Genomic DNA, 12,301 nt, shown 5'->3' with positions numbered 1-12,301 from the left:
GTTTAATGTGTTTATTTTTCATTAAAAGAATTGCTATCCACTGAGAGAAAAATAATAAACCTCTGGGCAAAGAGTTACAGTAACACAAAACTTTTTTAACAGTGTATTGTTAACTTATACAGAAGGCTAAGTCTTATCAAGGTCTTGTGTCTATTTACTGTAAAACAAAATGGACAATATGTCCTGGAATTTACAAAAATCCTTATCTGTTTTTATTAATATTCCAACACCTTTATTTTGCTTTATTTCTCTACAGTTGTTGGATTTATCCTTTGAATTCTTATTATTTCAGTCTAGGTTTAAAGTGTTATTCTATTTATATGGGAGCGGAAAAAATGAAATGTCACCATACCTGGTTTATTTATGTAACTTAACAATCATTTGCATTCTGACACAGGTCAACACTTTGCATTTCAACATTTTCTCTGAACATTCCTATTATGCATGCAGAGGGCATTAAAAATGACTCCAAAAACACAAACTACTATATAACCCAAACAATGTTGAAAATCAAGTATAGCATTACTAAACTTAAACTGCTGAAAAAATACAAAGCAACAAAACAATCAAACCATGGTATTTTGATAGCTGGCTGATCCTCCCTAGGGACTGTGTCCTTCCATTTGCCTGGAGGTCATTTATAACAGTAATGATGCCTTTCTATATTTTGCAGTCAGCTTATGATTTTTTATTAAGTTATCCATTTATGACAATTCTTGACATGTTATTTATATACAAAACATGACATATATATGTAGATAAAGTAATCATGGAAAATGTTAAACTGGATCATACAAATGAAGTAATCTAGAGCTATAAGAACGTAATAAAAAAAAGAATCCTGCTGTTGGATCTCTTCACAAAAGATTGATCAGTTCAGCTGACAGCAAACTTTACAAGAAAAAAGTTGTACAGACAACAATCCTGATAATTGTAATGAGGGATGTTGAACTGAACTGGCAGTTGGACTGTTAGGTAGTAAAAATATTTATTTGTTACCATCGTTAATAATGTTCTCAGTCTCCTTGATATTAAAATATACAGTACACAAAGCCTTGTTAAAATGACACCCTGTTTCTCTATTTTTTACTGCTTTTATTTATCATTTTTCAAAAAAGTAAACAAAATCCCATAGTATAGAGCAGGGATTCCCAAACTTTTATACCCGTGAGCCACATTCAAATTGAAAAAGTGTATGGGGAGCAACACAAGCATGAAAAAGGTTCCTGGGGGCGACAATAAGAGCTATAATAGGCCCTATGTGGAGTGGCAGTATACAGAATGCTCTGTTTGGTATTATACTTGGTTTTTAAGCCACCAAAAATTGCCTCCTTACCAGAAATTCAAAAATGATCACCTGCTTTGATGCCACTGGGAGCAACATCCAAGGGGCTGGTAAGCAACATGTTGCTTACGAGCCACTGGTTGGGGATCACTGGTATAGAGGAAGAAATACAGAGATAGCTAGGAAAGAGAGAGGGGAAGAAGAGAAACGTTCTCATCTTGCTTAATTTTAGGGAAATTTCCAATGTAGGAGATCGAATTGCAGTCCTTAAGTGTCATATAGTCCTGGCTGTGGATCCCCCTTGATCTCTAGGATATGGACCTTTGGTCCCAGTAGTTGGGATTTAAGAGGCTTCACAATAACAGGCCAGCAAGGGGTTAAACAAGTCTGTTGTAAGATTCAGCAATAGGTTATTGATTTGGCACAGTTGGACTGGTTCAAAGTCATGCCAGTGGGACTAATTGGAAAAACAGAAGACTGAGTGACCTCATTCCAAGAGACACTGATTTTCAGCAAAATTCCACATTTCGGCATTGGTGAAATGTTTTGCGCAACGTCAGCGAATTTCACCACAAAAAATTGTGGCTGGGCTGAAAAAGGCAAAGCGAAAGGGGACAGATTCCCTCATCACTACAGGCAAGTTTCCAGGTAAAGGAATGGAAAGTCTGGTCTATTTCAGAGATGAAAATGCCTCCAGGAATGAGTGGATCAGGAACTGTGTTTGTGTCCCTTGCAAATCAGGATAAAAGCAATACAACAAGAGAATACTTTAATAAACTCTGATATTTGTAAAGCCATTATACCTAAATGGCAACATATCTAAATGGCTTTAGTACTGGGTGGGGAATGGTAGAGACTTTATTGGGATCCATTGTAAAACCACAGTCTGAAATTGTAACCTTGGTATATAATCCTCAATACCTTGAAGATGCATTGCTGTAACTTTGTGTACAGAGATTTTTTTTGTAAAGGAGAAAACAATTCTTGGACATGGACTTTTGTTTAGACTAAGATGTCATCTAATTAGACAACTATAAAAATACTCAACAAGTCTCTGAATGTATTAGCAAGCTCCCTGTTAGGACCTGCCCAGACTAGAACTGGAACCTCTTGTTCATGGGATGCAGCTTCTACGAGGTGAGCCACAGGAGGCAGTGGGAGTTCAGGATAATAACTAATTGTGATAATTGATCATATTGGACAGGTAATGCTTTTGCCTTAGTCACCTGATCCATCTACAAGTAATTTCCTAATTAAAGTGCTTTAAGCATGCCCCATTCTGCTCTTCTGGCTGTATCAGAAGTCAGTCAACATTATCCTGGGAATCTTGTCCTACTCCTGTTAACCTGCATTTTCAAGTTAGCATTATCCTGGGAATGCTGTCTGGGTTTCCAAGTATCCTGTCTAGCTCCTGTGAGTGTATCCCTGACCTCTGCTAATTTGCATGGCATGACCCTTGTCCTGTTTATGGATTTTGTTTTTCTGCCATTTTTCTGCTTGCCTTTGTACTTGTGCTGCATTTTTGGCTCACTTTTGTTAATTTTACATTGAATCACTTATTAAAGCTATATTGTCACTGCAGTTCAGTCATGTTTTTGAGTAAAGCAATAAACATGCTTTCATCTAGTTACCTAGCAAATAGGCTCACAGCCAGTACTACAGCTGTGATTAATCCTAATAGCAATCCTGACACTCCTGGAAGAGAGGTCAAGGCATTTCACAGCCCAAAGGGCAACATCAGGTGTTTCCACTGATCACCATAGACCTGGATGAGACTGAAGGCCCTCTAAGATCAAGTTTTGAGAAAATGTGTAACTTTATGGGAAAGAATTTAATATTACCCAGATATGCCTCCCCAAACTTGATTGCAAGCTTTTACCACCTCAATAGCGACATAATCAATCAGAGCGTCACTTGTTTGTGTTTCCTTCCAACCTGCCCATATTCATCTCAAGGCATATAATACTCCTGTATTAGCCAAATGGTTCCAAATATCTCTCCTTCATTACTTGTACTACGTTCTGACTTGTACTACTTTCTGGCTTGTACTACGTTCTTTTTCATTCTGATGTTTATGGAGATATGTATCAAGTTTATTACTGAGAGCAGTCAAGTTCTTCAGTTGGCACAAAGTCATCCTTTAACCTAATTGACAAACCTTGCAAGAATGCTGAAAAGTACTCAGTGTTTCAACATTTGTGCAACACTAAGAAAAATCTGCATTTTATAATCTTTTAATAAGTGACTGACCATGAAAACCACGAAAATGAGAATGTAGATAAATGAGCCTTTTACTCAGTGCTCTCAAGTATTCCCTATGCAGTATAACACATTTTACCAGGTGCTTATTTATCATCATTTTCAGTACAGAAAAGTTCTGAATTAAGTCCATCTCCCATAGACTCCATTATAATCAAATAATCCGCATTTTTAAAAATGATTTCCTTTTTCTCTGTAATAGTGATGAGCGAATCTGTTCTGAAAAATTCATGAAACGTGACTTTTTTTGACGCTACTGCTACATTTTTTGATGCATGTGACAATTTTTGATGCAAGTGTGACATTTTTTGCTGCAACCGCAAATTTTCCGCTGCAACATTTTGTGCCCCTTTCACGAAAATATTTGGTGATGGTGAAATGCTGAATTTCGCTGTGAATCCATGCCTGAGCAATAGTGCTTAATGTTGCTGAGAAGTACCTGTTCATATCCTTACTCTCATTTGTGTAAAACATGCAGAAGGAAAAAATACGGATTATTAGATTATTTTCCACTCTCAAAGTAAATGTTTGTACATAGCAAATAAATTGTTAAATCCAAAACTCTCAGCAAAGTTTTACAAAGTTCAATTTATTGACATTTGATAAATCGGCCCCTAACTTTTTTCTACTGTTTGCAGCATTGTAATGATTTGTAAATAGCAGGATGTTGTACTATAGGCAAATAAAACAGGATATCAGGATACAAAAATAAAAATGTAAATCCAATTGTAGAAAGTCTAGCCTAATTAACTTCAAACACAATAAATATAACCTGTAGTCTTGAAGGGGCACCAGGTCTGTGGGAATCATCACAGAGGTTCCTTTCCCCTGCTCTCATTAAGATTCTCTAATCATAACCAATATGCAAACATATTATTTTCATTTCAAAAATGCCAACACATTCTGTAGACAATACTTTATGCTGCAGAGGCAGCAATTATTTTTATTCTGAATTCAGAACATACTTACTGTTAAATGTTTATCATTGATATTTAACTCTCTCCCAATACATAAATATATAGAAAACTATTTAATTCCTGTTTATTGCTAATGATGTCAAGAAGCAGCAATTTTGTACAATGAATATTCATTAGGAACCGGATATGGCATTTTAGTAAATAACTGTTTGTTTCTACTAAATTTCTTGAATTCTAATAAATACAGTAAACAAAAAAGTTCTGCAGTTACTGCATTGGATAAGGAAGAGCAATTTCAAAGAGACGTTTTGTTAAAATATACCAGAAGGAAACAGGTAAGGTAAGAGACATTCAGGCACAGTTTTATTTTAATATACAAAGTTACTGCCAAGGTCCTGGATTGTGGGAGGTACTGAATTTCCATGTGCATCATAACAGCCTGGATACAATGACAATTAGTTAGTTATAGTCTTCAATACATCTATAGGGATTATGAGGAGGAAGAGTGGTTTTGAGGGGATACTAGTTTATGGAATGGTACAGTTTTCAAAGTACTTATAGAAATATTGATGCATTTAGACCTCAGTGATGGATACTGGGAAGTCTGGGATGTCCTTGAGATGCATTTGCAATGGTAGCAGGGGGCATGCACATAGACAACAATGCAAATGCACAATTTAGACAAAGGACAGATGTATACAAATCTAATAAAAATAATTTCAAATATAGCACACTCCCTCATAAACTTTCACACATGAACCATATGGTAGAAACATTCAAACAAATACCAGCACTTGGGGGAGCATTTACTAACATTCCCATCTTTTTTTTTCACAAGTTGTGGTCTTTTGTGCTAAAATTTACATTTTCTTGGACAAAAATGCATTTTGCCATTTATTATGCACCAAAACTGCAACAAATCCAAAAACATGCCATCTAAAACACACAAATACATATAGATAAATCCTGGGATTCATTATAAAATAATTTCTGCTACAGAAAATGTGCAGGATGATATTCAGTCAAAATTACAGCTGTGGATTTTGTGAAAATTCATTAGTGTTACGTCTCACAAGTTAAGACAAGAATGAAACAGAAGGATAGCTTACAAAATACTGGCTTAGCACTTGAATAACAATATTCCAGAATGTTTATCATATCTAGTAGTGACAGGAGGTGATTCATGTCAGTAGTGTTCAACCAGATGTCCCTTATTGAGCAGAATCATTTAAGCAAAAGCATTAGGAAGGAAAGTTGATTTCCAAGTTAAATAGATTTTTATATTGGACTAGAAAATATTAGAAAGCACCAGCCTCTTATTTAAACAATAAATGTTAAGACCCATTTACAAAAAAGTACACTTGTGAACACTATGCTATGTGCTGAAAAAATGTGGCAATAAGCCCTTGTACCTAATCCAGCGGAAACTGTTTCTGTGCTCTTCACCCAACACTGGTTTGAAAATCTGGTGCAAGGTGCACAGGGCAGGGCATCTCAGTGCATTGTGCCTAATTCTGGAATGATCCAGTGCTTCACATCAGGTAACCTATTGTTTCTCCTACTCCCATGTAATTGGAGGAGTCCCAAGCTAGACTTGGTTTTCTTACTATTGAGTGCTATTCTGATATCTACTAGGAGCTGCTATCTTGTTGCCATTGTTCTGCTGATCAGCTGCTGGGAGGGGGGATATCACTCCAATGTGCAGCGCAGCAATAAAGTGTGACTGAAGTTTGTCAGAGCACAGATCACATGGCTGTGACACCCTGGGTAATGAAGCCCCATGTGAAATTTCAAATTGAAATATAAAAAAATCTGTTTGTGCTGTTGAAACTTGAATTTGTTTTAAAAAATAAACATGTTTTTTCCATGACAGTATTCCTTTAACATCTGCCATGAACAGGAGGTAAATAGATTGTGTGTTCTGAATGATGACCATGCTACGTACGTGCCAGATGACACCCTTGTCCAATTTCTGTGTGTAGTTCTGCTGAACTCACACAGTACTGCAAACAGAGTTAGGTTCAACTCACATGGTGCTCGACCACTTATTACAAAATAATTTAATAAACATATGCTTTTTTTATATTTGTACAGTGTAGCTTAGTATCAAATAGTACACTTTTATAAACAAAGAGGATCTTCTTAAAATTAACCAGAGTGAACTGTTTTCTAACCACTATATTTATTTATTCATTGAATGAATCATTTGCCCTCGATACAATTAGTCATAGGTGCATTTTTTTTCCAGTTTAGGTAAATCCTTGGTGGAGTAGGACATATGTGTTCTTGGATAATAAACTTCACTATAGCAGGCAATTTCAGTTAGCAGTAGGAAGGGCCAGATTATTTTGCAAGGCATAGATTTGAGGGAGAGGAGGGTAATTCTTCCTCTAAAAAGCACCGATATGGTTTCATTTGGCCTGGATGTTGGGATTGTCTACACTGTAAATGATGAACTTAAGTGAAGGTATGATAACTACTGTATGCAGTATCTGGCTGGGTGGCCAGGGCACCACGGGCCACCACCTTGAGGACCCACCACCCTCACCTCCCTTCACAAACTCTCACCCTCTCACTATTTACCCTCTCTCTTCTCCTAGGCCTGCAGATTTCAGACAGCAGAGGGTGGACCCACAGATCCCAGCCCCCCAGAGGGGTGTGGGGCCCACAGACACTGGCCAGCAGAAACAAAGGAAGGTTGCATCCCAGGGTTGAGGTGGCCCAAGTCCCGGCCCAGTCTGTATAAATAAATATGTATGATAGATAGATAGATAGATATAGATAATTAGGGATAACTTATTTATCAGTAGAATTTTATAGGTTTCACATGGGAATCCCTTGGATTTAAGAGAAAGGGGGTTTGACCTTATGAGAGCTGTAAAGATGTGAAATTCTCTCCCTGAAATGGTTGCACTGGCAGACATATTAGATTAGTTACAAGAAAGAAAATTGGTGCCTTATTAGGATCTGAGAGTAAACAAGGCTACCCAATTTTGTAGAAAGATGACATAAACTGGTCCAATTGCCTTTTCGGAAGGAACATTTTCACCTTCTGAATCAAATCTGAGATAGTTTCAGATGAGTTTTCAGATGAGATTTTGTATCCTCCTCTAGATCAAGCATTACATGGTTAGTTCATGGCAGCCAAGGGTGTTGTAATGGCATACACAGACTGTAGACCAGTGACTCTAGAAAGAGAGCAATTGTACCTCCTTTCAAGGCATCTAATATAAATGCTTTGCACATAGCACTTTTAAGGTGTGCTTTGCAAAATGGTACCATAGAAGTACAATTTCATAACAATTTCTAATAAAATAATATTTTTAATGTGCATTCTTGGATTTCTAATTAAAACACATCCTTTAACTTTTCCCACCTCTATTTGAAATACTTGCTTTTTAGCATTATTTCACAATCAGCTTTTTTTTAACCCAGTCAATGTGCAGCTTTTCTGCTTTTGTGTTTTGATCACAAAAGCTATACATGGGAACAATGTTAGCAATATCTGCTATGATTATATATTCCATGATAATGACTAGATTTTAAGATTTAAACAATCCACGGGAAATGATACAATGCTCATGGATAAATAATTACAAAACCACACTTTCTAAGATTTCTGCAAGGCACAGCGACTGCAGTAAATTGTCATTGTCATAACCTAGACAATGATCCATTATTTATGATCAAAGCTATCAATTCAATTAGAAAGATATATGCAGCATAGACAGGCTTGAACAATAAGTGTGTGCCCTAGACTGGCGTATACAATAGTCTGATTATTATATCCCTTGATACCTTGATACAAACTATTGATACAAAAGTGCTCTGTGACAATAACCTTACTGTAAGATCTTATTGTTTTTATTTGACAAAAAAATGACATTTCTTCTGGAGTGCAAAGTAAAAAACAATTTAATTTTCCTGTCAGCTTTTTACATAATGTACTGTTGGGAACTGGGGGTCTTTAGCCCTTCCAAATACACATGTAGAGAGTCTCTAACAGATGGCCATTCCCTGACAGCCTGCTGCCTTGATGGCAGCTTGATTTGGCTTTGTACTTTCATGAAAATTATAAATAATTCAGAAAAAAACAATATTTCAGATCAACGCAATGCTCATCAGAATACAAATTATGGATACATGTTTATATTTTTCTGTTAGAAATATCTCCCTATCCTACATTCAATTTAAATTGGAATCTATTCATACAGTACAGTATGAAAAGTAATGCAGCAGTGCAGAATATATTAATTACATACTGACGGGTCTATTGACCTATAGGAGCCAGACTTTGCGCCTTTTATAAAATAATGGGGTTGGGTTTTCAAAGTGCACATTCCAGCATTTATATATTTTAAGATTTTCTTACAACAGCAATAAAATGGTTTCCCATTAACTACTCAAACTTTATGAATTAAAGGGATTCTTTAATGATTTTTATAGTGTACAGGTATAGGACCCATTATCCAGAATGCTCTGGACCAAGGGTATTCCGGATAAGGGGTCTTTCCGTAATTTGGATCTCCATACCTTAAGTCTACTAAAAAATCAATAAACATTAATTAAACCCATTAGGATTGTTTTGCATCCAATAAGGATTAATTATATCTTAGTTGGGATCAATTACAGGGTACTGTTTTATTTCTACAGAGAAAAAGGAAATCAGTTTTAAAAATCTGAATTATTTGATTAAAATGGAATCTATGGGAGACGGGCTTTCCGTAATTCGGAGCTCTCTGGATAATGAGTTTCCGGATAAGGGATCCCATACCTGTACTTTTTATTTCTAAATTACACTGTGTACATTGCAAATAATTAATTCTGCCATTTACAAATATATGAAACAATAAATAAATATTTTGTAGTTGTAATATTGGGGCATAGGCAGCCATCTCTTTCTGATCCTGTGCTGTCAGAAAGAGTTAGCACTGCAAAATAGAACTGCTTTTAGGTAAGCTATTGTTTCTCCTACTCATTGTTCTTTCCCAATCTGGTCACACTTGGCTGTTTTCCTATTTTTTCTACTTTTTTGCTATTATCATAGCTATGACTAGACGGAGCATGGTAGTAATTGCAAATGATTTCTGACTTTATTTTGATCTATACAGTTGTAAACCTTCTCCAGGTTTCAGGTAACTAAAGTTCCCTAACCCAACTCATTGTATTTAATGTATTTTGGGCTAAAGTTCCCACTGCCTATATTATTGTAACCCTCATTTGGCTGTCAAACAGACAATAACCAGCTAGAATGGCAATAAAGCATGGGGTATACTGGACTCTAACACACAGGATGGGCCTTCGCTATGTGAAAGGATTGAGGGGAAGGTAGTGCAACTACAACTCATTTATGCTGTGTGCAAGACAAGTGATCTACAGAGATAAGCACAAAATACTCACAATGCATATGGTGGAGCAAATAGATTGGCAGGTTCAATGCAGATAAAGCAGGATAATGATTTACCACTGTGGAGTATAGCATGGGTAGTAAACAAAGTCCTTAAAGGAGAAGGAAAGTAATTTTGGCATTTTACTGCCAATAGATTTGCCACATTAGTGCCACCTAGAACAATATATTTATTTTGCAGAAACCATCGCCATACCTGAGTAAACTGCTTTAGAAGCTTTCTCCATTTGCTTAAGATAGCAACTGCCATTTTAAGTAGTTTCCTTCCTGCAGCTCTAGCCGTTATAGCTCAGATCGCATAGGGAGGGAGTTCTTATCATTCTTATTGGAGGGTGGAGCAGGAGAGGGGTGAAAGGAGAGAGCTGCGCAGACTCTTGCCATGGGAATTAATGATGTTTCTGAGAGAGGAAGTCAGACACTGGAACATCATGTGTACAAAAAAAGAGACACGAAATCCTTGTAAGTGCTTATGGCTGTATTTACATAGACCTTTCTGATAAAACTTACTTAGTTTTTACCTTTCCTTCTCCTTTAAGATTTCTACCTCTAGTGGTCCAGGTACCATACAGCAGACCTGGATCAAGGAGAGTAAATCCAAGCCTGATACCCTTGTCACTACTGCTGTCCCTTCATTAAGGCAGCAGAGCCTGTTAGGAGAATCCTCATAGCTATCTCTCCTGGTTGGAGCAAAGAAGCTGCTCTTGCTAGAAATAGCTAGAAAGCGCTATAACAAAAAATATCCTGCACTTATTAAATCCTCGTTCATAGGGTTCTTGCTCCCTGACTTCTCCAGAGGTAAAGGGTCCCTCTGTGGCAGAACAACTTTACTAGGGCCTTGTTGATCCCAGGCTCAGTGGTACATCCCCCTGGTTCAACAGATGCAGGCCAAAAAGAAAGGGCCACCCCTTGCTAAATAATATATAACAATGTGCAGGAAGTGGTCATAAGCTTTATGGGCCAATAACATAATATGATAATAGCAAAATAGATACATGGGCATCTGCCCAGTAACAATGGAAATGAGGAAGTGTAGGGTTTAAAGCTATAGGGAATGTTAATACATAATATAGGTCATTACTGATATTTTAACTTTTATATTTTTTGTTAAACCTTTAGTTACGATAATGCAAGTGGATTTTTCCCTTGCTTTCCCTTCAACGTACATGTGTATTTGTTTACATTATACTGTCAAAATGACTTTGTATTGTAAAATGATCCAATGCATTTAAAAGCTAAAGTTCTCACATAAAATGCAATGTATTTTTGACATTCTGGGTGTTTTATGGTTTTTAAAGGATTTTATAGACTGTATAAAATGTGGTGGTTGGCAGTCAAAGATTTTCAATCTTTTTTAAAATAAATGCCACTCAAGCAAATGAAATCATTCTTTGTATTGCAATAAGCAGCTCTGCTATATTTCTGAAACCAAATATCTAACTATAGTGTTTGACACAAATATGCGACTACAGCTGAAATGTATAATCATATTCCATTTCAGGTGCAACTCACAAAGTTATTTATTTAAAAAAAATGCTGCAGAAAGGTATAGGCAATACTAACCATGCTAAATATACAATGAGGTTTTGGTTGTAAGCATTTCATTGGGAAACACTCCATTGAAAACTCTTCTTGTTCAAGGCTTATTTGTCTTTGTAGATGAACTTCTCTTGAGAGGCCTGGTTCTGTAATAAGCATATGTGGAAATAATCAGTAAAGTGTTGTGACTAATTCTCAAAACTATGCCATTATCAGATGTGTGCATAAGCCATTGAAGTTAAGGCAAATTAAGGTGTAGAATACATTTTGTGCTGCTACTTAAAACCTGTTAAGCAGTAGGAGCTAGTGATGAGTGAAATTGTTTGCCAGGCATGGATTTGCTGCAATTTTTCGTGTTCTGTGGCAGATTTTTTCGTAACATAGGTGCAAAAATTCACAACAGAAAAAATTGTACGTGTCACTCGTGCCCAAAAATGATGTGCATCACAAAAGAAATTGTTGCTAGGTTCACCTTTTCCCGTGCATGATTTTTTTTTACATGTGCCATTTTCGTGTTTCACAAACTTTCACAAATTTTTCTGCAAAGCGAAACAGGACAGATTTGCTCATCACTAGTAGCAGCACTTTTTCAACTCTATCTACAGTTGTTGGCTAAGCTACACAGAAGCAAACAATAATCATGCAGTTTTTATTAGGGATGTAGCGAACTGTTCGCCGGCGAACTAATTCGCGCGAACATCGGGTGTTCGCAAGTCCGCAAATTCGCGAACTTTTGGCGATGTTCGCCATTTGGGTTCGCCTTAGCTGGTGCCAAATTTTGACCTCTCACCCCAGACCAGCAGATACATGTCAGGCAATCAGGCAGCTCTCCCTCCTGGGCCACCCCCCCCCCCTTGGACCACTCCCTTCCATATATAAACCGAAGCCCAGCAGCCA

This window comes from Xenopus tropicalis, chromosome 1 (genome assembly GCF_000004195.4).
Source record: "Xenopus tropicalis strain Nigerian chromosome 1, UCB_Xtro_10.0, whole genome shotgun sequence".
In the NCBI taxonomy this organism is placed as follows: domain Eukaryota; kingdom Metazoa; phylum Chordata; class Amphibia; order Anura; family Pipidae; genus Xenopus; species Xenopus tropicalis.
This window is presented reverse-complemented; position numbering follows the sequence as displayed.